Source organism: Aotus nancymaae, unplaced genomic scaffold (assembly GCF_030222135.1).
Source record: "Aotus nancymaae isolate 86718 unplaced genomic scaffold, 86718_ANA_hifiasm-v0.15.2.pri h1tg000002l, whole genome shotgun sequence".
Taxonomy (NCBI): domain Eukaryota; kingdom Metazoa; phylum Chordata; class Mammalia; order Primates; family Aotidae; genus Aotus; species Aotus nancymaae.
In genome coordinates, this window is record NW_026988413.1 from 24,501,597 (window position 1) to 24,524,140 (window position 22,544).

At 44.6% G+C, this 22,544-nt stretch overlaps 1 protein-coding gene across 2 annotated transcripts in view; it reads left to right on the forward strand.

The window, feature by feature from the left end:
• PLXNA4 (plexin A4) overlaps positions 1 to 22,544 on the forward strand; it is a 456,164-nt gene that overhangs the window by 10,414 nt on the left and 423,206 nt on the right. The window contains exon 1 of one of the 2 annotated variants that reach the window (XM_064373439.1): positions 711 to 722. The exons of the other annotated variant lie outside the window; for it this stretch is intronic. The gene's annotated coding sequence lies outside the window, so the exon portion shown is untranslated. Of the gene's footprint in view, positions 1 to 710; positions 723 to 22,544 lie in introns of those variants that run through there. 2 annotated transcript variants of the gene reach the window in all.

Here is a 22,544-nt window from a genome sequence, read left to right on the forward strand (position 1 = left end):
TCTGGTAATCCATATGACCAAATATAGAGCCTCCCCATACTTGACGCAGGCACCATGCTCCTTTCCAGAGTGCATAACAGTTGCTAACACACACTAACAAAATTCCCCTGACACCCATTCATAAAGCATTGCACTAGTGATTCTATCAGCATTAAACTGTTTGGTGACTGAGCTTAGAATTATAGGAATCGGAGAAATGAATTAGCAGTAAATCAAGTCCCAGCTGAGTTCGAACCCAACTGCAGTGAGTTTTAAATTAAAAATATCTTGCTATGGTGAAGCGATTGTAAGTCGAGCGCTGGAGGTCTGTCGCTCTTGACTTTGGAGAGGTGTAAGGAAAACCCTGACAACAGCTTGTATTGATTCCCAGCCATGCTGGGAAATTACTACTTCATTTCTTCATCATAAACTGTTTTTTTTTTTTTTTTCAAGAAAGGAATCCTATTTGCAGGGATACAGCAGAGCTTTGGGAGGAAGACAGGTGGGAGAGGGCTCGGGCCCATGGGGAGCTATTCATGGCATTCTCTTTGGTCCTCAGGAAAAGTCATGCGGAAGGGGAATCTGGGTCTGCAGGTGTCATGTGGTTTGTTTTCCTGCTTGGACTGTATTTGATTCTCCCTCCTGAAGGATTCGTATGGAAAAACAACAAAGACAACACTTCAGGGAAGCTGCAAGACTGTCGTGTTGCAGTGACAATTGCGGTGTAATAGGAAATCATTTATGTAAGTTACGGTGCCCTCTAAATGGAGCTTGTTGGAAATGTGGCTACAGCTTCTCCAGGCCTATTTTTGTTTCCTTCTGCAAAATAATCCCACGGTTTTCATTTTCAGAGCAATTGAAGAAGTATTATGTACTGGCCAGGGAATAGAGAGCTCGAGCTTCTAATCCTAGGTCTGCTGAATGTCTTTCAGTGAGTTCCCTCTCTGGGCTGGCCTCAATGTCTCCTCTTTAAGTCCAGGAATAAGCCCTTGCTGTTTCCCACCTGCAGCCCAGGAGGTGAGGATGAATGTGGCCGTGCATATTAAAGGGCTGGGTGAGCATCAGAAGAAAGAGTCTATTTACACACAAGGTCAAAGAAAATCAAGACAAAGAGAATGAAAACTGAGCTCAGGCCTCTAGTTACACCTTTGCCAGCTCTGGTGTGTTTGCTGATCTGGTTAGGAGGTGCAAGTGATAAAAGCCACTTGCAGAGGATCAGAAAGGAGAATGCAGTAGGGATGGCAGGAGACAGTGGCAGGGGACGGTCAGTGCAGGAGTCCAGAGGCCTGGGTCCCCAGGAGGGTCCCGATCCTGGTAGTAGCAGGTTCAGTTGGGGACTGCAGAAAAGGGTTCATAACATCCCTCAATGCCTACCTTTCAACAAGCTCCATACACGTATATTTGCATATTTTAGTAAGAGAGGTTGCTATGATGTTATGAAATATGTAACCAATTGATTGATCAATCCATCAGTCAATTCAAGCAATATTTATTGAGTGCCTACTATGAGCTAGGTACTATGTGAGAGTTTGTGCAGAGATGAAAGATCTACTTCCACCATTAGGGAGCTCAGGGCTTAGTATGGCCACAGCATATGTGGGAATAGGGAATTTACATGCAGTGTGGCAGGAAGTGAGATTGGGGCATGAAGGAGGTGCTCTGGGAATAGGAAGAGGAATACCCATCCAGTTATGAAAAGCAGGACATGAAGAAGGCCTCCTGGAGAAGCAGAATGAGGAGCAAGAAGAGGGGGAGGAGGAGGAGGAGGAAGAGGAGGAGGAAGAGGAGCATCCAATTGAGTTTTAGAGGTTGTTTGAAAGGATCCCTTAGGTTGAATTTGTGAACTCATAAGCAGAGGTCCCACGTGGAGGAAGCAGCATGGGGAGGTGAGAGCACAGCCCTCGGGGTCTGCAGGAGATCAAGGCAGAGATGGGAAGTGGGGCAAGCACCACGGCAGAGGCTGCACCAGGACCATTGTCAGTGTCCGGCTAAGGGATTTATCCATCAGGCAGCAGTCAGGCCTTGGGGAATCTCCAAGGAAGAGAATCAACAAGACCAGATTTGTACTGTAGCAAGGTTTGGTGGAGAACAATTGGAAGGGAGGCTATTGCAGTAAATCAGAGCATCCTGAACCAGGGCTGATCAAAGGTGATGGCAAAGGAGAGAAAGGGGCCGATCTGAGAAGTACATCATAGGAGTTGGCATTGACGGTGGATATGGTGGTGAAGGTGGTGGGCAGCAAAGAACAGGGAGTGGGGCCGTCCTGCAGGTGTCCCACCTGGGCAGCTTGTGGGAGGCGATGCCGTTCGTGGAGCTGGAGAAATCTGGCCTGGGACAGGTTGTCAGGGGTGAGGTGGGGTAGGAGTGCTGCAGTCTTTTCTGGACAAGATGAATTGAGGCACATGTGAATTTGCAGGTGGAGGTGACATGGAGGCCGGCAGATACAAGGCTCTTGTGTCTCTGGCAGCTTCATCTTCATGCTTACCTAATGCTGTTTACTTCTGGTCCCAGTTGTAGACTTAGAAGTTCCTTTTGGGATCTGGCAGAAACTTGACAAAGAAGCAAGAAGATACACATAGAGATTCTTACATTTTTCAAGTGGTTCATGTTTCGATGTAAACATACTGTCTTGGACAATGTACTTGAAATTGTTCTGAATGCATCCTGGGTATTCACCTTCCCTTAGGAGAGTCCCACTACTTTCCAGTGGAAAAAGAATGGTCCTGGGAGGTCGAGTAGCACTCAGAGTGCTATGGAGCAAGCTTGGAACAGAGCACGCCTGGACTTCTGTTCTGCTTGTTCCCTTCCTCGGTGCGTGTCTCCAGCTTCAGTGAGCACGTGCTCAAGACAGTGTGGTCTAGGGAAATGAGCTCCACCATGAACTAAGAGATTGATGATTAAAATATTGACCTTGCCTGCTAGGAATAATGTCTTGTTGGTCTAATCCTACATTCTGGGAGGTAGGACAATCAAGGCCTGCAGGTATGACCTGGCCGCTAGATAGGATTGGCTTGGTTCAGGAGTGTCAAGGAATGCCTTTAGGTGGGTCAGTCCATCTCCAGGCTCTACCCCCTGTTTCTTATATCTTTGCCTCACGCATCTATGATGAAGGTATTTTTAAAATACCAGACACAGCCTAGGGCCTAGTAAGCACTCAAGCAGTATCTGTTCTCTCTCTTTCCAATACGTAGGAAAAAAATGAATGGGTTAGCATACTAGTGACAGGTGCTTTGCCTTCTGCAGGGGAGCTTTATAATTTAGTGGTCTTCATTTGTTGCAGGAGGTGTAGACAGGGGCTCCTGTGTTCCATTACAGTGTTCATACCATAGAAACTGCAGAGAACAGGCCATTGGTTTGAGCAGAGTGCTAGAGAGAGATATATCAACTTCCTTCAAGTCTTCCAGATGCTTTCAAACCCCTGTGCTGCTGTGGAAGGTAGTGAGACTTGGGAGTGGGGAGAGGCCCCAGACAGTGCTTGGCTTCTGACTAGCCCCAGCATCCTTTAGACCAGTTCTTCAAGACGGAGGGACCCAGGGAGTTCAGGCCCGAAGTGTCTTTAGCTGCAAAATTGCAGTACAACGTCAAGTGAAACGATGGATCTACTTCTCTGAATTGCTTCTGGGCATCTCAGAGCTGCTAATAAAATTGGCTTGTACTTTGGGTTGTCTTGTGGGGAGAAACGGGGGGCAGGGTAAGTGCTTTTGAGCTCTAACCTTTCAAAAACCCCACAGACATGGCAGGATTTCTGTTCATTCCTCCTCACGCCTCTTTTCCCAGCCCTTGTACATTTTATCAACTGCTCTCAGCATGTTGTATATTAATGGAGCTGCACTTTTGGTGTCAGGGAATTCAGCAGTTTCTCCCAGCTTATCTGGTGGCACATTGTTTCCTTACTAGGAGGCAGAGGGCAGGGCCTGGGACTCTGAGAAGTAACCTAACCACAGTGATCTGTGGTCAGGACTGGAATAGAGCAGTTGACGCCTCCTGGGGGTGTCCTCGTTACATCCCCTCACCATGCCCCTGTCCCCTGCGGGTGAGGCCTTTGGGATTGGTGTGCTGAGCCCTCTCCAAGGCTGTCTCAGAGCCTGCAATGAAGGTAGGGAATCCCTATGCTTTCCCCTTTCCTTGTACCACCTTCATATGTTTTAGTTTAGAGACTACCTACTGACCTGGGGTCATGAGATATTCTCAAATGGGCTGCTGGTTTTATGCTTGGATGATTAGATCTAAGAGACTAGGCAAAGGTGAAAGAGGCAGGGCGCTGACCCTGTGCATGGTGTCAAATTGGACAAAGAATCTTGGCTGTCGTTGGCCCCAGGCCGAGTGCTGGGGGTGGTGGGTGGAGAGTGAGCTTTGCTAAACCCAGGCCTAATTGCATGAAGTTGCTGGAGCTCATTTCACTCTCTTTCATTCCTTCTTCCATGACTTAATACTAGCAAGGCCAAAGCCTTCTTGGCAAATCCTTAAAAATAAACTAATTAAATAATTTTTCTAAACTGTATTTATATTTCTGTCAATCATTATTGAGCGAAATGGTATTTTATTTACATCTAGGATTTGCAGCAATGTAATAGAAGTTCTCTTGTTTTAATTTGACGATGCTCATTTTCGGAATGTTCAAGAGAGCTTTTACAAAAAAGCTTGCAGAATATCACATGACCAAATATAGAAAATTCAGTTTGAAAAAATGTCATTTCTCCAGCACATACCGTTCTGAAAGAATGGCATTTTCACCTAAAACTTATATTTGAAAACTTTAAAATATTGCTATGTATGGAATGGCATTTAACCAGGTAACAAATTTTACAAGTAGACTTAGCCACATACCAGGCCTTAGCCAAGTCAGGGCATTTTTGTGTGAAGACAGTAGTATACGTACAGACTTTCTGAAAATTCAGCCTGCCAAGAATTTCCTGGTAATATATAATTTATTGGCTTATATTTTCAGTATTTACATCTCATATTCCTACTTAATTACAAGCTTCTTGAAATTGTCTTAGACACATTTGCAGTTCCCTTTGGACTCAACATTGTTGTGTTGGGTTGTTTGATTTTTTTTTTTTCTCTCTCTCTACCTTAAACTTGGTTTTCTGAGCTTGAAAAGAGACGTATTTGAATGGTCGGACAGTAGAGGGCATTACACATCCTGAAACAACTGTGGATCTACAGGAAGTGGGAAGTAGCTCTCTGGGGAAGTCTGCAGGCAGTGATGTCCATGTCTTGGTGTTTATTCTTCCATACGATTATCGTTTTTCATCAGCTGATGGTAAACAGAGCACCTAACAAGTTGGGCTCTAGACCACAGACTTACCATAATGCTTGGTAGGCACAGAGGAGCTGCAGATAACATCCTTTCCAAAATGAAAACTCCATTAAACTTGGCTGGCTTCCTGTTGTCTTTGGTCAAAAGGTCCTAAGGTTTTACAAAGGTGAAAACTTTTTAAGGTAAACTAAAGGAAAATTCAAGGAGACAAAGAGGTTTTTACAAGGGCACAAACAGTTGCTCCTTGGTAATTGATTGCCTATCTTTATGCCCCCTCCTTCCATTTCCTCCATCTTCTGTGAAGAAAATCTTAAGTTGTAGGTTTTGATAAACTCTTCTCCCACCTTTTTTCTCTGAGCCAAACATCCTGGCTGTGCTGGCAATTTGGGAGCTTTTGCAGGGGATGGGAACAACTCAACTTCAGTAGCACGCGATGGAGGATTCTTTGTCTTTTCACTGCTTTCTGCATTGATGGAGAGCTCATTACTGTTCATGGTGTAGGTAGGTCTGACTCCACATCTGATTTTATGGCTGATCACAGGTGCAAGTCACCATCTGCAGGAGGTGTGGATAGCAAAGCCCAATGTCAGAATTCATCCGTGTGGCAGGCTTGCTGGGCAGAGGCTCCTGTAAGATCTTGTGGCAGCCCCCATCCCACTGCTGGTTCGTAACCAGTGGGTCTCTAAGCTTCTCCCGCCCTCATTGTATGTGTGTTTTACACAAAATTCTGCCGTCTGATACTTTATCCATTAATATTTTTTGAAGCCTAAAGTTTCAACTTATGTTTGTCACTTTCAGTTTCTTTTTGGGGGTCCAGTTTTGACCTTGCTTCAGGCTGCTAAGGTATTTAAACTTTGTGCCATTCCCATCAATAGGTTGAGACTTACTCTAATATTAAATGACTTCTCTCATGTTATCTAATTTGACCTTCACAAGTCCTGGAGTCTGTCAGTTGCAAATTTGATAAATGTGACTCTCAGTCTTCATTCAAATTACCAATAAAAGTACAAAACAGTGCAGAACCAAGGATAGAACCCTTTGACGTGGCATTTTCTGAAGAGCTTCCCTTTTGGGTTTGACAAATAACCATTGATTCACTTTCTTTAGGCTCCAGAAGCAGGGGAGCACCCAGGACCCAGGATAGTATTTGGAGGCAGACAGGCCTGGCACTGCAACCCAACTTATGCCAACTTGGCCATGCCTGATGGGCAGATTATGTGGGGACTCACTTCCAATGATTACAGGCAAGTGAAAGCTGTGGGCCTTCTCCTCTACAACCTTCCTACAAAAAAGCAAGTTGCAGACTCAATTCTACCCTACCTACCAATCTTTGTTAGTAACCAGGCACAGAAATAGCCATACAACCTGTTTTTTTTTTTTTTTTTTTGAGATGGAGTTTCGCTCTTGTTACCCAGGCTGGAGTGCAATGGCGTGATCTCGGCTCACTGCAACCTCCACCTCCTGGGTTCAGGCAATTCTCCTGCCTCAGCCTCCTGAGTAGCTGGGATTACAGGCACGCGCCACCATGCCCAGTTAATTTTTTGTATTTTTAGTAGAGACGGGGTTTCACCATGTTGACCAGGATGGTCTCGATCTCTTGACCTCGTGATCCACCCACCTCGGCCTCCCAAAGTGCTGGGATTACAACCTGTTTTTGAAGCTCAGTGTGGATCCAGCTCTCTGCCTTAACTAGTGTGTCAGGGAAGAGTATCAAGGTTTGCTGATGTAGTGGGTTGCCTCACACCCGCAGGTGGACGGCCAGAGGACGCAAGGGGCATGCAGCAGGCAGAGGCTCCCTCTCTGGCCCCAGGGTGTGGTAAAAATATTATCACTTTCTGCAAGTGTCAGGAAGTGAGAAACTTTGGGAAACACTGACTTAGTAACTCTGACAAGTTTATTTCAAGGAAGATTTATTTAAGGCAGATGTGACAATGTGGTTGCAGGTTTCATCTCGCCTTCTAGTGGGATTAGAGGACAGCATCCTTTGAGAGATGAAACAGACCTAGTAGGACCCCTAGGCCAAGAATGGAGCCACAAAGGGCTCTAGGCTTGCCAGATTTTTGTACCCAGAGGGCAGAGATGTCTGGATGGCATTTTTAACCAACTATCCATCTTTGACACTGCTTAATTTCCCGTTGATAAATTGTTTCCAACATCTCTTATGCTTTTTAACAAACAGCGTAGACTCTGATACAAGACTTTCAAAGGCTAAGTCACCAGCCCTGGTTAGTTACAACACTTCAGATGTTGACTAACCATTCTTGGGTGGGAATTGGAACTAACTTACATTATATCACCCTGTTTCAGCTGATGCATTTTAAAGTAATTTACAGACATCCTCAAGCCTTGGCTACTCAGCTATGTAGCATCAGCATGTTACCTGTCTTCTCTGATGTTCAGTGTTCTTATCATTAAAAGAGTAAAACAAGAGACTACTCTAACAATTAAGCGACATAATACATGGGAAATAGCTTGCACACTGCTTGACACATATTAAGTGCTCAATAAATGGAGAGATAATATTATTGAAAATTGTTGCCTGGTCTTCAGATTCCTAAACCTCGTCATTCTGTTTCTTGCCACCCTGTGTTGGGTTAAAACACTTCAGTTTTCTTGGTTTATAAATAGTCACATCTGTTTCTAACACTGGGCTTCAATGAGCCCACTGCCTTGAGGTTCTATAAGCAAACGGGAAGGGAGGAAGAGCAGGTGGCTGGTCTCATTGCATTAATTCTAGCTCTCTGTCAGAGTATGACCTCTTAAAAAAGATTTAAAAATATTTGTAGGGATTCCTTTATTTTTGGAAGACTCAGAATTTTCCTGGAGTCTAGATTTAACAGCCACGTTTATATATTCAATCTGTGCTCAGATCAGCCATCCACATGTAAACATACATTATTTTTATAGGGCCTGCAGCCGTGATATCTTAGATAATGTGTTTTTCTTGCCAGGCCATGGTGATGGGTAGTTTTTTTTTTTTCTTTCAAGTTTACCACCCAAGACTCTGAATTTGGTGCAGGGAGAGCAGATAGGAGACTCTTGGCTCAGAGCAGTGGCTAACCATTAGTGATTATTGCCTGGAGCCTACCTGATAATTATGCCAAGCATTGCAGGATGCGGCATCTGCTAATGTTTGCCTGCAACAAAGTCAGAAAGCGGAAGTGGTCCATTGGAGACCAGAGAGGTGTGTTTAGTGTACACGGTATTTGCATACTTGGATGTCCTCACCTACTTCCAACAGGGGATGTTTATGAACACAGCCCATCTCCGCTGTCTTCAGCCCCAGGCCCTGGCTTCCTGGAAAGATAGCCTTAAACTGGCGAGTAAGGCTGGGATTCTCCTGTGTGGTTTTCATCATGTACAGCCAGCCAGCCAATCAGAACCGTCTGCCCTGCGGCACACTGGCTCAGAGCATGCTCGATTCTCCCGGGCATCTTAGCTTTGAAATCAGTGAAATCTCTGCATGAGGACGAACGATTAAGCTGGAAACATTGCATTATTCCCAGCAACACTCTGGCTGAGGGAGGAAAAACCACTGGTTCACTGTGGAGAAAGGTGATTTGCCACTGTGGAGAGGGAACAAAAGCTCGGAGAGTCTGGAAACGGAGCGTCAGTGTATTTTGAGGATGATGGGACCTCTGTGAGCAGAGAGTCCTGCTCTGGTCTTCTGGAGATGGTCTTTCCAATGCATAGCACACCATGGGGAGCTTTGCCATTGCTTCTCTGTCCCCTAAAGGAAAAGGGGCACCTTATTGTCACACTGTCCCCCCAGGATCCTTGTCACTGCCATCCTCTACTCTTCCTCCCATCTACAGTGACCACAGGCCCTGTGTTTACTACAACGGTCTGTGGGGTGAGTAGGTGTCCTGATACTTTTGATTTGAAAATAGTCATATCTCTGTCTCTGTCTCTCTCTGTCTCTATCTCTATTTCTGTCTCTATCTCTCTATCTCCAATCGAGAAGTAGTTGAATTTTGCCCCAAGTACTTGGGTATCTCCTCTCTACCTCTCTTCTTCTTTCTTTAGAGAGGGGCTTTGGTGCTATACACTGTAGTGTGTATACCTGTGAGCTGAGAGCAACTAAGAGCTGACATTCCGCTCATGTTTTATTGGTCAAGGCTTGCTGCATCTCCTAGCTCAGGAAGGGTTGCCCTTTTCTTCCCTCAAGATGCCTTCTGTTTACCAAGTTCTGGCCAACCAGAGAGGAAGGACAGCACTCCCTAATTCTCAGTAAATAACCATGTAGACCAGTGGGGACCCTGCTGTTTGCACCCTCTCCACTCTCTTCTGTTTAGCCTTGGGCCACAGAGAAACAGAGGTGATGGGGGAGGTGCACTAAAGTGTAGTTTGAAGAAAGAGAAAGCTTGATGCTTGACCCTCAGAGACCATGTTGCAATGGTGGACTTTCAGCATGTCAGTGGAGGGAGTAAGATGTGGACTGGGAACTTTGCTAGGACCTCTCAAACCACACAGGAAGATCCTATGAGTTCCCACTGCTCTAGGTGCCTGTGCTTCAGATTGAGCACAGGGACAGCTATCTCTGGCACCTCTTTTGCATTTAATTTTCATGACTCTGTCAGGAAGCTCTCCCCATGGGCTGATGACCATCACCCCTTGGCTTTTCTGATGGGTCTGAGGAGGTCTGGGGGGCCTGGAGATCCTTCTGACAGTGTTATGAGCCTCCTGGGGCAAAATACCATTTGCAGTAATGTGGGAAATAGCCTAGGGGCTGCTGAGAGCTGCTGCCTCCTGCCATGTCCCCACACTTCCTTTATGTGTGTCCTCCCTGTCATTCCAGGAAATGATGACCTCAGGGTGAGCAGGTTGCAGGCCACGCCTGTGGCTGGCAGAAACATATTTCGGGACACATCTGTGAGGCTTCTAGATCATCCAGGTGGAGATGTCATGCCAGAGCTAGGCATCCAGGGCAGCAGGCTCTCTGCCTGTGAGGTCCACCCAGAGAGACTGGCTTCTCCAGCAACCAGAATTAGGAGGAGCTTCAGGTTCATGGCATGGGAACCCATTACACCCCAGAATCCTGAGCCAAGCATTCTAACTGCTAAAAAGCCAACCCCCTGCCTCCTGGCAGAATCACCCCTAACAGGGCTTATCATGGGCAGTACTGGCCCCTAGACAAGTTTTTTCTGAGTTTCTTTTATCCTAACATACCTTCTACTTCAACCAGTATCACTGAGCTGGCTTTGGGGTGAGGGTTGCAGGTACCTAATTGATTTTATACAGAGGACATTTCTCCTGACATTAATCTTCAAGGAAATAAAGCCCATTTTTCTTCTGTCCAGTGTTTTGTGGTCCAAAGGGGGTGTGTCTCCAGATGAAGGAAATGTAGTACCAATGCTAATTTGAGATCCAATGAGCAGGGGTTGAGGTAATCAGATACCATTTCAGCTGGAAACCTCACACCTGCAGAAGGATTCTTTCTTCTCACCTTCCAGAGTCTTCTAGGTATGAGGTGTGCTACAGGAAATTGGGAGCTGATGAAGGAGTGAGCTGCCCCATTCCCACCCCCAGGGCTGCCTGTAGAGTCCAGACACTTCACTTCCCAGTGCCTAGCACCTTGGGGCAAAGGTACTTACAGCTACTGCTTGTGAACCAGAATTTTTGAAGTGAGGGTAAGACTAACAGAGAGCCCCAAACAAGTAACTTTCACTGTGGCTTCTTTTTTAGACCAAGTGTTTGCTGAGAACAAAATCAACTCTCCTTCTTTTTCAGAATTTTAAATCAAGATCTAGGAGTCAGGGCTCTAGCACTGAGGTTCTGGGTAACTTTGCCAGCTATGATCCTGGACACCATCTCTGAATGGCTTTTCCTGCCTCAATTAATGTCTTCCTTGCTCATCACATTAACTCTCACTGGGAGCTTTCCTGTCAAAGGAAGGAGGTGGAGCAAGCACTTAGCTTTCCATCTACTGTCAACTTTGGCTGCGCTTCAGCTGCATGTGTGGCATTGATTTTACATGTCCCTCCTCAGCAAACCTGCTAATAAGATTCTTTTCTCTCCTCTCCTTCTCCCCACCTCCTTCATCCTGGCCCCGACTCCTGGTCAGACCTTGATTACATGTCTCATTGATTCCATTCAGCTATTTAGTAATACACTAATTAGTATGTTCGTTTAAAGGAGAGTGACACTGCTTTTTAAAAATAGATGTACAGAGGTGTAGGTTAATGGAAATCTCTGTTTATTTAACATCTATGTCTGGTATGAAGAGGATTAGTTTTGGATGTTAAAAGGACACAGGGGTTTTTCCGGGGCTTAAATCATGTTAGCTGACAGTCACACCCTATGAAACGTGACACCTAGAATCATATTTCATTTTCCTTGAGTGATCATAGACACTCCAATATTGGGGTTAGAAAAACTAGAGGGCAATTGAGAGGGTACAGGGCTAGTGGTATTAAGTCTTTGGTAGACAGCTTTGATTGTGTATGAGGACTGCCTGGCTCTTGCAGCCATCAATGAGGTATACTTAGTACTCTGGCTGTAGGATCCAACTTGAATGTTGTAATGAAAGGTTTGTGAATGGAAAAGCATTGCTTTTCTATTATAGTCTTGTTCTTTTTGTTCTTGAGTTGCTTACTATAATCATGGTTGGTTAATTCTGTAACAAACCACCACAGTTTAACATGGGTTAGTATGTGGGGGGATTTTGCTCCTGCAGTCATTCAGGAACCCAGGTTCCTTCCATGTTGTGGCTCCACTGTCCTGTTGAGGGCTTCTCAATTTCCCGCTGGCTCTTCTGTATCTGGTCAAGAGAGAAGGGAAGAGAAAATCTGTGAAGGAAGCTGCTGAGTGCTCAGGGGACCTGGGTGTGCACCTATGCTCTCTGTCTCCAAGTTTGGCAGTGCTGGGACTGCACTTTGAGTGTGGGAAATTGTCAGGAGGCTGCTGCTGTGGTCCAGGGGAGAATTGATGAGGACTGGACTTGAGGTACTAAATGGAAGGGAAGGGAGAGGCCCAGAAGTGTGTTTTGGTGAGAATTAGATGAGGCAGCTGAGGGGCATGGAGGACCAAGTGGATGGTTGTGCTCTACAAAGGGAGAAGGAACAGGTGTGTTCCTGTTTTTGAGGAGCCATGTTTGAAGTGTCTGTGGGACAGCATGGAGATGTACTGGATGTGTGAGTGGCTAGGAGGTCAGGGGAAGACGGGGATTGAGGTCTGCACTAAAAATTGGATGAGGGGCTGTAGGTACAGATATGGTCATTGCAGCCCAGTGGGCTGGGTGATTGCAGCACTGGGCCAAGGTGGACTAGTAGGATCCTCAGTAGCAGAGGAGCTAGACTCTTCCTTTCCTCCTCCCAGTAAGTCTCTCAGACGGAAGCCATGAAGGTGGGGAGGATGGGGGAGGTTAATTGTGTATAGCAGAACTCAGTGCCTTGCAAATACAAAATAAAGTCATATTTTGGTTAAAACTCAAATTAAGATGATTTTTTAAATTAGTTGAGCTGCACTCAGATCCTCTTTAAGTGTCTACTAATTGCCTCCTGTAGCTGAAGAAATGGTGACCCCTCCCTCTCATTGCTGTTCTTCCTGTTAATCCAAGCCTGGAAGAGGTTCTTCCCCAGATTCCTTCCAGCACAAAGAGATCAGGCTGTATATTTGAATACAACTTTTTTTGATGGGTCAAGGGTTAAAAAGGAAACACAGAGAGTAACTCACATTTCTTTAAAACGTGGCCACTGTAGGCACGTCCAGGCTTAAACCTGTTGTCACTTTGGGTGCCTCCTGCCCCACTCCTGGGCATCCTGATCCCTAGAGGAAGGGCAGTCTCACCACCATGCTGTGGGGTTGGGGGTACTCTGAGTTGCAATGAAAACCCACATTCCAGTCCTCATTGTCTTCCTAGGGAATGTTCATTTCCTTCAGGTTAACCTTACCCTTGGGTAGCAGGTAAGGTATCGCCCTAGCCTTAAGGCACCCACAGAGCACCTGCAGCAGAACAGCATTCCAATATGGTATATTCCCCAAAGTCTGGGTTGGTGGTCCAAACTGCAGCTGGATCCTGGGCTCAGCACAGGTGAGGATCTCACCCACCTGTGCTGTCTTCTTCTACCTATAACTCTACCTCTTTCAGACTATAACTCTTCCTCTCTCTACCTAATGTTCAAACTGGTTTAAACTATAACTCATCTGTCTTTTCACAAAAATAAGCTGAGCATTCTGAAGTCATTTTAAGAAAAAAAATCCAAGCCCCCATGCTGCTCCCCAAACAACAAAGAAACAAACAATCCCCCCGCAAAAGGGAATATTATAGATGTAGCAGTGACTTAACCTAAATAGCAATAGACATGACTGCCGAGGAATCCTCCCTCTATTTGATGTACTTTGCCATTTTCCGGAACACCAAGGAGCGTAGTGACTCAGGCAAACGACTCTCCCAGAACCAAGGAAATCTGCCCCCAGGAAGATTTTAGGTCCACTCACTTTTAAGGTTATTCCTGCATCTATGGCTCCAGCTTTTCGAAATCTTGGGAGGATCCAAATGTATCAGAGTTACTGGAGTTGGGACCCAGGATTTTTTTTAAGTTCCTCAGGTGATTCTCATGAGTAGCCAAGTTTGGAATCATTTTCAGCGTCTGAACTAAGTGGTCCCGTTCCTACCAAGACATCTCAAAGAGTGTGAGTAGTTAATAAATATTTTGCAAGTGGAAATTATGTTCCCCGGGATTCCTGTTTTCTTAGGTGGGATGATGATAGGGGTGTTACCAGAAGGGAATCCCCATCCAGACCCCAACAGAGGGTTCTTGGACCTCACACAAGAAAGAATTCAGGGCAAGTCCATAGAGTAAAGTGAAAGCAAGTTTATTAAGAAAGTAAAGGAATGAATGGCAAGTTAAGAAAGAATGGCAACTCCATAGGCACAGCAGCAGGATGAGCTGCGTGACTGAGTATATTTACAGTTATTTCTGGATTATATGCTAAACAAGGGGTGGATTATTTGTGAGATTTCCGGAAAAGGGGCAGAGGTTTCCTGGAAATGAGGGTTCTTCCCTCTTTTAGACCATATAGGGAAACTTGTGGATGTTGCCATGGCATGTGTAAACTGTCATGGTGTTGGCGTGAGTGTCTTTTACCATGATAATGTATTATAATTAGCATATACAGAGCAGTGGGGATGACCAGAGGTCACTTCATTACCATCTTGGTTTTGGCTGGCTTCTTCACTGCATCCTGTTTTATCAGCAAGGTATTTATGACCTGTATCTTGTGCCAACCCTTATCTCATCCTGTGACTAAGAATGCCTAACCTTCTGGGAATGTAGCCCAGTAGGATTCAGCCTTATTTTACCCATCTGCTATTCAAGATGGAGTCACTCTGGTTCAAACACCTCTGACAGGGGTACATCGTACTGTTCAAACTAAGAAAGAACAGATTAAGGTTTAAAAGCTACATTGGGTATTTATTGGAACGTTTAGGAGAACCATTGGTCTTGGTCTAGGGTGAGAACGTGCCCAGCTTTGGGTCAGAGCACCTTTCTCTGGGCCTGGGCCTAGGAGCAGAGAACTCAGGCTGCCTGGCAGCCTCCCTCACTGTTGTCGGTGTTGTCCACTTCCACGTCCCACTGCTGGGCTCTCTCCACCAGGCAGAACCCCCTCATTCATACAAAATGGTGGGACATTTTTTAAAAAAGCAAATAAATAAGAACCTTACTTGTACCTGAAATTGCCCTAGGCTCATCTGCTTATCATAAATCCCTTCTCAGTCATCTTGCAATTAGAATTAAACTCTACTCGGAATTACTTTTGCTTTAGGATTTAATTTGATTTGTGACGCGGGCTAGGCGAGTCTAGAACTCCACTCCCTGCTGTGACAACTAAGTGCTGTTCAACAACCAAGACTCTCCAAACCCCTCACAAACCCCACTAGATTTGGGACGTGGCATTCCTAGAAACTCTTTTGAGGCTTTCCAAAGCCAGGCTTTGTCTCTCTTCACTCTCTCCCCACTTGCAGCCCTGGAGTGAAGCCACCAATTCAAAGGGCTCTGTGTGGCTGGGTGTTTTCTTTGGTTTCACGTTTTGTTCGACAGCATTAGATCTGCTAGCGTTCAGACTCCCTGGGGCCTGTGTGTGCGTCACTGAAGACTTTCTGTCCTAATTTGGTCATAGTGGTCTTGGGATCTGTAGTTGTGGCTACAAAGAGAGGTGCTCTCTGCTTTCTTGCCATCCCAGGGCTCTTTTGCAAACCGCTGCATGAAGCTGAAATACAGAGCCATTCAAAGAATAAAAATCTAGGCCACCAACAAACTCTGTTGTTGCCTTCACAACCCTGATTTGATTCTCCCGGTGGGTATATTTGTGGGGTCCTAATGGCTTTGACCGCCTCCCTGTCTTCTCTGTGGTTCTGGTTTGCCTGGCTGTTGGAACGTCTGTCCTTTGATTCTTCTGCACGGTAGTCAAGAGTCAGAATCCCTGGTATAGTTCTGCACCCCACCAGGAGATCCCAGGAGGAGCCCCAGACAGTTCCCAGCCTCTCCTCTTGACTCCTACTACCCACTGGGTCCTTACCCATGGCTGCATGCACTCGGGAGCGCCCTAGCAAAGAAATGGATGCAACCACATTGGCACAGAGGGGCTGCTTGTTAAGTGACATTCAAAGACCTAGAAGCTTAAGCAGAGATGTAGATGTGGGAAGGTTTAAGAAAGCAACATACTGTAGGCTTCAAGGTAAAGGCTCTGGAATCAGATTTAAGTTCAATTCACATCCTACCACTTTGTAGTTTGGGCAAGTTACTTAAGTCTCCCTGAGACAATGACTTTACATGTAAAATGGGGGTGACGGTACCTTCCCTACAGGTTATGTGAGATGACATGTGTGAAGCGGTCAGCACTAGCACTGGGCCCAGAGCAAGCATCACTGAGGAGCACAGCATGGTGTATCTTCCTTTTGAAAGGATTTTTCACTTTAAATTCTCTCTGTGAGCTGGAATCAGGGAAAATATCACCATGGAGCTAGCTCGCTGTAATTCAGTTTACTATTTCAAGAGAGGAAGTATTTAAAACGTAGATGTATTTTTCAGACCACTTGTAACAGATTAGCATCCTTTTGGGCTCCCTTTCCTGGAGTAGTGAAGCCAGATGGGCCAGTTTGGCGTTTGACTTGCATATTTTCATTTTGTGAATCTCATGGGTTGGACCCATGATTTCCGAGCCTTGCTTGTCCTCAGATTCACCTGAGGAACTTTTGAAAGTTATAAATTCCCTACCTTCATTCCAGACTGGTGTAATCAGAATCAACAAGGGTGTTGAGAGCAGCGGTGGGGATGGAGAACCTTCTCAAAAGGGGCTTAAGGTGGATCTGATAATCAATCAGTTTCGGAAGCCCAAAACAAGATTACTGTTCACCAGTGGGGCATTTGTTTCAATCACTTCTATTAATGCTGTTTCTTCTCCCCTCTGCTCTCCAGTGTATTATTAAAAAATCTTAGCACTCAAGGGATTACCAGCACCCGCCCCCTTCTGTTCCTGAGTATCTGTGTCTGGTTGCGAATTAACTGGTATTGGCCACATGGATATATTAGATTCTGGAGATATGCTTACAAATGGCTTTCACCAGAGTTCTACTTTCTTTGGATTTAAAAAATTTGACTGGTGCATTGGGAGTTTCAGTCTCTCAGTTCTTACATCCCAACAGGATAGCATATTGAACCCACTAAGGCTGTCAAAGCAGGAGGGAAGATCTAGACCATATGAAAGGGATCCCTAATACTTGCCCCTTCTTAGATGCTGCATTTTTTGTAGTCCTGCAAGCATCTATTCCTGCATTTCCACATCCTACCTTTTTTTTCTGCAGTGCTACCATTGTTTTTCATTCTGAAGATTAGTTTAGGGAGTAGGTGAGCTTCTATTCTTGAAGCTCTAGCTAGAGGCAAAGATCCCAAGTTCTTGGGTGGCGGCCAGAACATCACAGAGGGGAACCAGACATAGGTTAGGCTAGTCAAAGGCACCCATCTGAGCACCATCTGGGGTTGGGGTTACAGCCAGTCCCCTGTTGGACTCATTAATGATGACTGTGATTATCAAAGGTGACTGACCACTCAGCTTTAGTCAGTTTTTGGGGTTGGTTGGTAACTGTTGGTCCCCTTCTTAGCCTTGAATGTGCAAAGTTATTTTATCAGTCAGCAGGAATACACCCAGCCGCCTCCTGCAGGGTCCAGGCCCACAGGTGCCTGATGACTGTGGTGGATGGTGTCAGCCAATCAGTCAAACCTCTCCCTACTCCAGCAACACTGAGTTTTTCTTGGCCTCCTTTACCCTATTACACTTCTTAACACCTTAGTTTCAAATTATCTTTCTCCTCACTTTTTGTTTTCTTTCCTGCAAAAAACAGGAAACTCATCCACTTGCTATTTTGCTTTCTTCTGGAATAAAGTCATTTGGAGAGAAACGTGAGCACATTTATATGGAGGATTCTCCTTGGGGGCTGTGTCATGAAAGAAAAACCTTGGGTCAACCCCTTGCCCTGCTCTTGGGTGGCAAATGTATGAGGATTATTTGACAAGAAAGGGATGCCTGGCTTGTTTTTCTCATCCCAGCTCTCTCAGTTCAACAATTCAACAAGCATTTGTAGCATGTCTTTTATGAGCCAGCTATTGTGCCAGGTGCTGGGGGTACAGTGTGAGTGGCAAACACGGTCCTACCTATAGGGAGCTGAGAGTCTATTCCTGGGACATTTTTGTTCAGCCTCATTGTGCTTTGATAGGTTTTCCAGGCCTCTACCCACACCTACATCCTGACTTCCACTGGGGAAAATTAAAGCTGTCCACAGGAGCATGTGAAGTAACTGCAGGAGGTAGGGTCCTTTTGAAAGAATTAGTAGGAGCTTTCTTGAGGAAGAGAAGAGGAGCCCAGAGGACACTGGGGGAGGGGTGGTCATCCTCTTAAATTCCAAGTCTGAAGTGAGAGAGGAGTCCTGGGATAGAATAGGTAGAGAAAAATACATTTGCTTTTGCAGATCTTATTGCTTTGGTGTAGACAATAAGAAAGGCAAAAGCAAACGTATTGTGTGGTGAGCTTTGCCTGGTGTGGCTGTACTAGTCCCCTCTGTTGTCGCACAGGCTCAGTTCAATATCAAGCTCAGTCCTTTATTTATGAAATTATATAGCCCTTCCCCAAGTTACATTTTACTTTGATTTCATCTCTAAGGTCTTTACAATGAAAGTGAAAGTTTATTTTTATTTTTTCACAGGTAGCTACTTTTGATATTCATCCATATACATGTAAGGGAGGAAGGGGAAAAATATCTGTAGTACATGACAGACATCTAGGCCAAGAAAGGCATAATTATTATTTAAAGGTTTGCATTTCCACTGCATTCAGACCCTTCCTAAAAACCTGGGAAGTTAACGCTAATGGGTACCTTTTCATCACTCCATAGAACCAATGGTGAGAATCCTAGGAGCCCACATGGATCACCCGTCACATAGTGACAGGGTGTGCCCCTCACCCTCTGCACACTTCAGTCTATTTCTGTGTGCCTCTTCTTTTCTCTGGAACTTCCTGGCTTGTATTCCAATACTCTAGGACCTCTGATACTAACAAGTGGCTCTGGGAGTTTTCTCCTTCCTCAAAACAAGAATTGTGCTGTCAGCCAGCTTCACTTAGAGAATCTCTAATATCACAAAATGGGCTGCCCTCTGACTCTCCAAGAGGTTATCCCACCTGCCTGATTGTAGTGACACCATATCTAGATGTATTCCAGGGGTAGACTCTCTATTCTCATGTGAAATCGTCTCTCCTCTGGGAGGTTTTTGGGTTGGAGAGTGGCCACTGTCCCTCACTTCAAACTGAGATCTTTTCTTTGCACTGTCTCATGACAGTGGGTGGGTTGTGGCTTAGACCTCATTTATAATCTCTTTCCCTTGGCTGAGCTACCCATGTTCAAACCCTCACTGTCATCTTTGATTCTTCTTTCTCTTTCAACCCCACTCTCAGTTAACTGGTAAATCATATCATTTTACTTTTCTCTCATTGTCCTTCATCTGGTTTTCTTTCCATATGCTGACTTCTGTCTCTGTCCTCTAGTTGGTGTGCCTCACTCATGCAATAACCCTGGACTTCCCATCTGTTCCTGTCTTCCTAGCCTTGCCACCACCCCAGCCCTCACTCAGATAGGTTTCCTTCTTCTCTGAAAGTTTGATAAGAGGGGTCAACTCTCCTTCCTGATTTTGGTCTCATCCCCCTCTAATCAGTTTGGCACATAAGTGCCCAATTCATCTTCCTCAAGTACAGTTCCCAAGTAGAACTCCTTTGCTTGAGAATCTTCAATGAATCCCCCATAGCTTATTGAAGATCCTTCCTTTTTAGCCTAGCATTCAAGTTTATCAATGTTTTGGAATTGGCCTATTGTTTGGGTTTGTCTTTTATGTCCTCCCTGGAACATTGAACAAAGTAAATTCAATGTTCCAGTCAAATCATATACCACTTGGGAGATTTTTGCTTCTGGTAAAGGCAGAACAGCTAATTCAGACTGACCTTCCTACTGATAAAAATTCAGAAAGTGGAGAAGATATTTTCAAAAGCATGCTTGAAGACACATAGAAGCTAGTAAGGTGGTAAATATTGAAAGGGCCAAATTTTGGAAGAAGTTGGAAATCAAGAGGTTAACTAACCAGAGGGATTAGGCTTTGCTGGATTCTAAAGAGGCATCAGAGGGTCTAAGCATTGCATTTGACAGCATCAGGGCATTAGAGGACACAGGCTGGAGTCCAGGGCCTATCAAACATGGGAACATTTTGGGTTGGAACTACAAGTAAATCAGCTTTTGCAAGTCATGAATTCAGGCTTTGAATCCCTTGAGTAGCTAAGAAAAATGACAGCTTCCGAAATGGGATTAATGTTACACTACGTTGCAAGTCAGTTACCTGGTAGAAGCAAACAATACTATCTGGAGGAAGATACTTTATCCTAGTCATCACATTATTTCTACAAAGAAATCTTTGAATACAATGTCCAGCATGTAATCAAAGATAAGCTGGCACACGAGGAAATAAGTCAACATGACCAAAAACCAGCAGAAATAATAGATTCACAGGTTTTCTGGATAATTTCCAGTGCAGTTATCAGACCATAGATTTAAAATAACCATGCTTACTATTTTCAAGAAGAAATAAGACAAGGTTACAAAGTTTGGCAGCAAACTAGAAACTATAAAAGTGACATAGTAGATTGCAAACAAGAATCAAAAAGAAATCCTGGAACTGAAAAAATACAGCAACCGAATTTAAGAATTCAATGGATGTATTTTAAATAATTTAGAAATAGCTGAAGACATAATTAATGAAGTAGGGTAGGGGCAAATGAAATCATCCAAAGTGAAGTATAATAAATACAGAAAAGGGGGTAGGAGACATTGAGGATACAATGAGAATAGTCTTATCTATTTAATTGGATTTCTACAAAGAAAGAGAAAATGAAGAAGTATTATTTGAAGAGGTAATGACTATGAATTTTCTAAAACGAGGAGAAAATGTCAATACAGAGATTCAAGAAGGTCTGTAAATTCCAAGCAGGGTAAATAAGAAGAAATCCACATTCAGACCTGTCATATACACACATAGAAAATTGAAGACACATTGTAGGATTTGTTATTTCTTGAGTGAGTCTTTAATTTTCTTGCATTTGTACCTTGGCATATACTATTCCTCCACCTCCTCATCTTCATCTGTTCAGATGTTACCCATTATTTACCAAGCTTTATCTGATAATCCTCCTGTCTTTACCTCCAACTGGATTTATAATTAAAATTATCAATAATAACTGAATGTCAACCACATTAATCCTACTTGTTTGACTATTGCTATCATTATCAAGTGCTTACTTAGTTCCAGGCATTATCCTTGGCACCAGTCACACATTATTTCTTTTAATTCTCATAAAACTCAGCAGAAGTTACTACACAAGAAAACACAAAGACCACCCAGCTCTCCTCTGAACTTGTCTAGCATTTTACCTATCATGTACCACCTATTTCGTTTTCTTTTTTGAGATGGAGTTTTGCTCTTCTTGCCCAGACTGGAGTGCAATGGTGCAATCTTGGCTCACCTCAACGTCCACCTCCCAGGTTCAAGCAATTCTCCTGCCTCAGCCTCCCAAGTAGCTCGGACTACAGGTGCACGCCACCAAGCCCAGCTAATTTTTGTGTTTTTAGTAGAGCCAGGGTTTCACCATGTTGGCCAGGATGGTCTCAATCTTTTGACCTCATGATCTGCCCACCTCAGCCCCGCAAAGTGCTGGGATTATAGGTGTGAGCCACCGCGCCCGGCCCCTATTTCATTTTTTTTAAAGCATCTCTTCTAAACATGCATTACATTTTCCTGGAACTATTATAATTTGTATGTGAAGCCCATTTTATCTAGAGGAAGTGCTTAGCATCTGGCTTTGCTCATGCTTAGTAGGTACTCATTCATTTGTTGAGTGAGTCTCTCATGTGGCTTACCTGGCTTGTCCCTGAGATGCCTTAAATGCTTGCGGATCTGTTAAAATCTGAGCAGATGCAACAATAGAAACGGAGGCCATCCCCACACCTTATCATCTCTGCCTGCCTTAGTGGCTCCCATTCACACGTTAAATTGAAAGCAGCAACCCATGCTCTATTTAAAGTGTCCTCGGAAACAGTACTCAAGTGTGTAACACAGCTATTTCACTGACATGGGCTAAGTATTTATGGAGAAGTTGTTTTTCCTCTGGATAGGGGGCTTTATAACCAGAAGCCATTATATGACACCTACGTGGATGTCAAAAGGAAAACAATGAGAAAACCTCTACTAGTTACTTACATCTCTATCAAGACATAATCTCCCTGGTTATTTTCTCCATCAAGCTGTCTCTCTTCCATCAGCATCCAAAGATCACAAAATACGACCTGGGGCCAGTGAAGTTGAAGCAGGAATTGTCCAGAGCAGAAAGAATAATTGCGGTTTTCACCATTAGTGTTCCAGCACCGGCTCTCTCTGGGTTTGTTCACCAGCTCAGCTTGACAGCTTAATGGTTTGCGGGGCAAGGAACATTTTAGCACAGTCAGTTGCTACTGTTATGGGGAGGGGGAAATTGGTGAAAGCACTAGGTGGGAGTCTCTAGAGAAAGGGGCTATATATGGGAAGAGAGGTGTTAAGTTAGGGGAAACGACCAACTTCATCCCCCCACAGTTCTTCATCCAGTGCTTCAGGAAACCTGTGAGTGGTGCATGCTTTTGTCTGCTGCTGTTACTTTCCTCCCCTCTGGCTCTCTGTCTGGCACTTTTTCCTTGGGCATCCTTTGAAATAAATCTTTATTGATTCTACTGATTAAA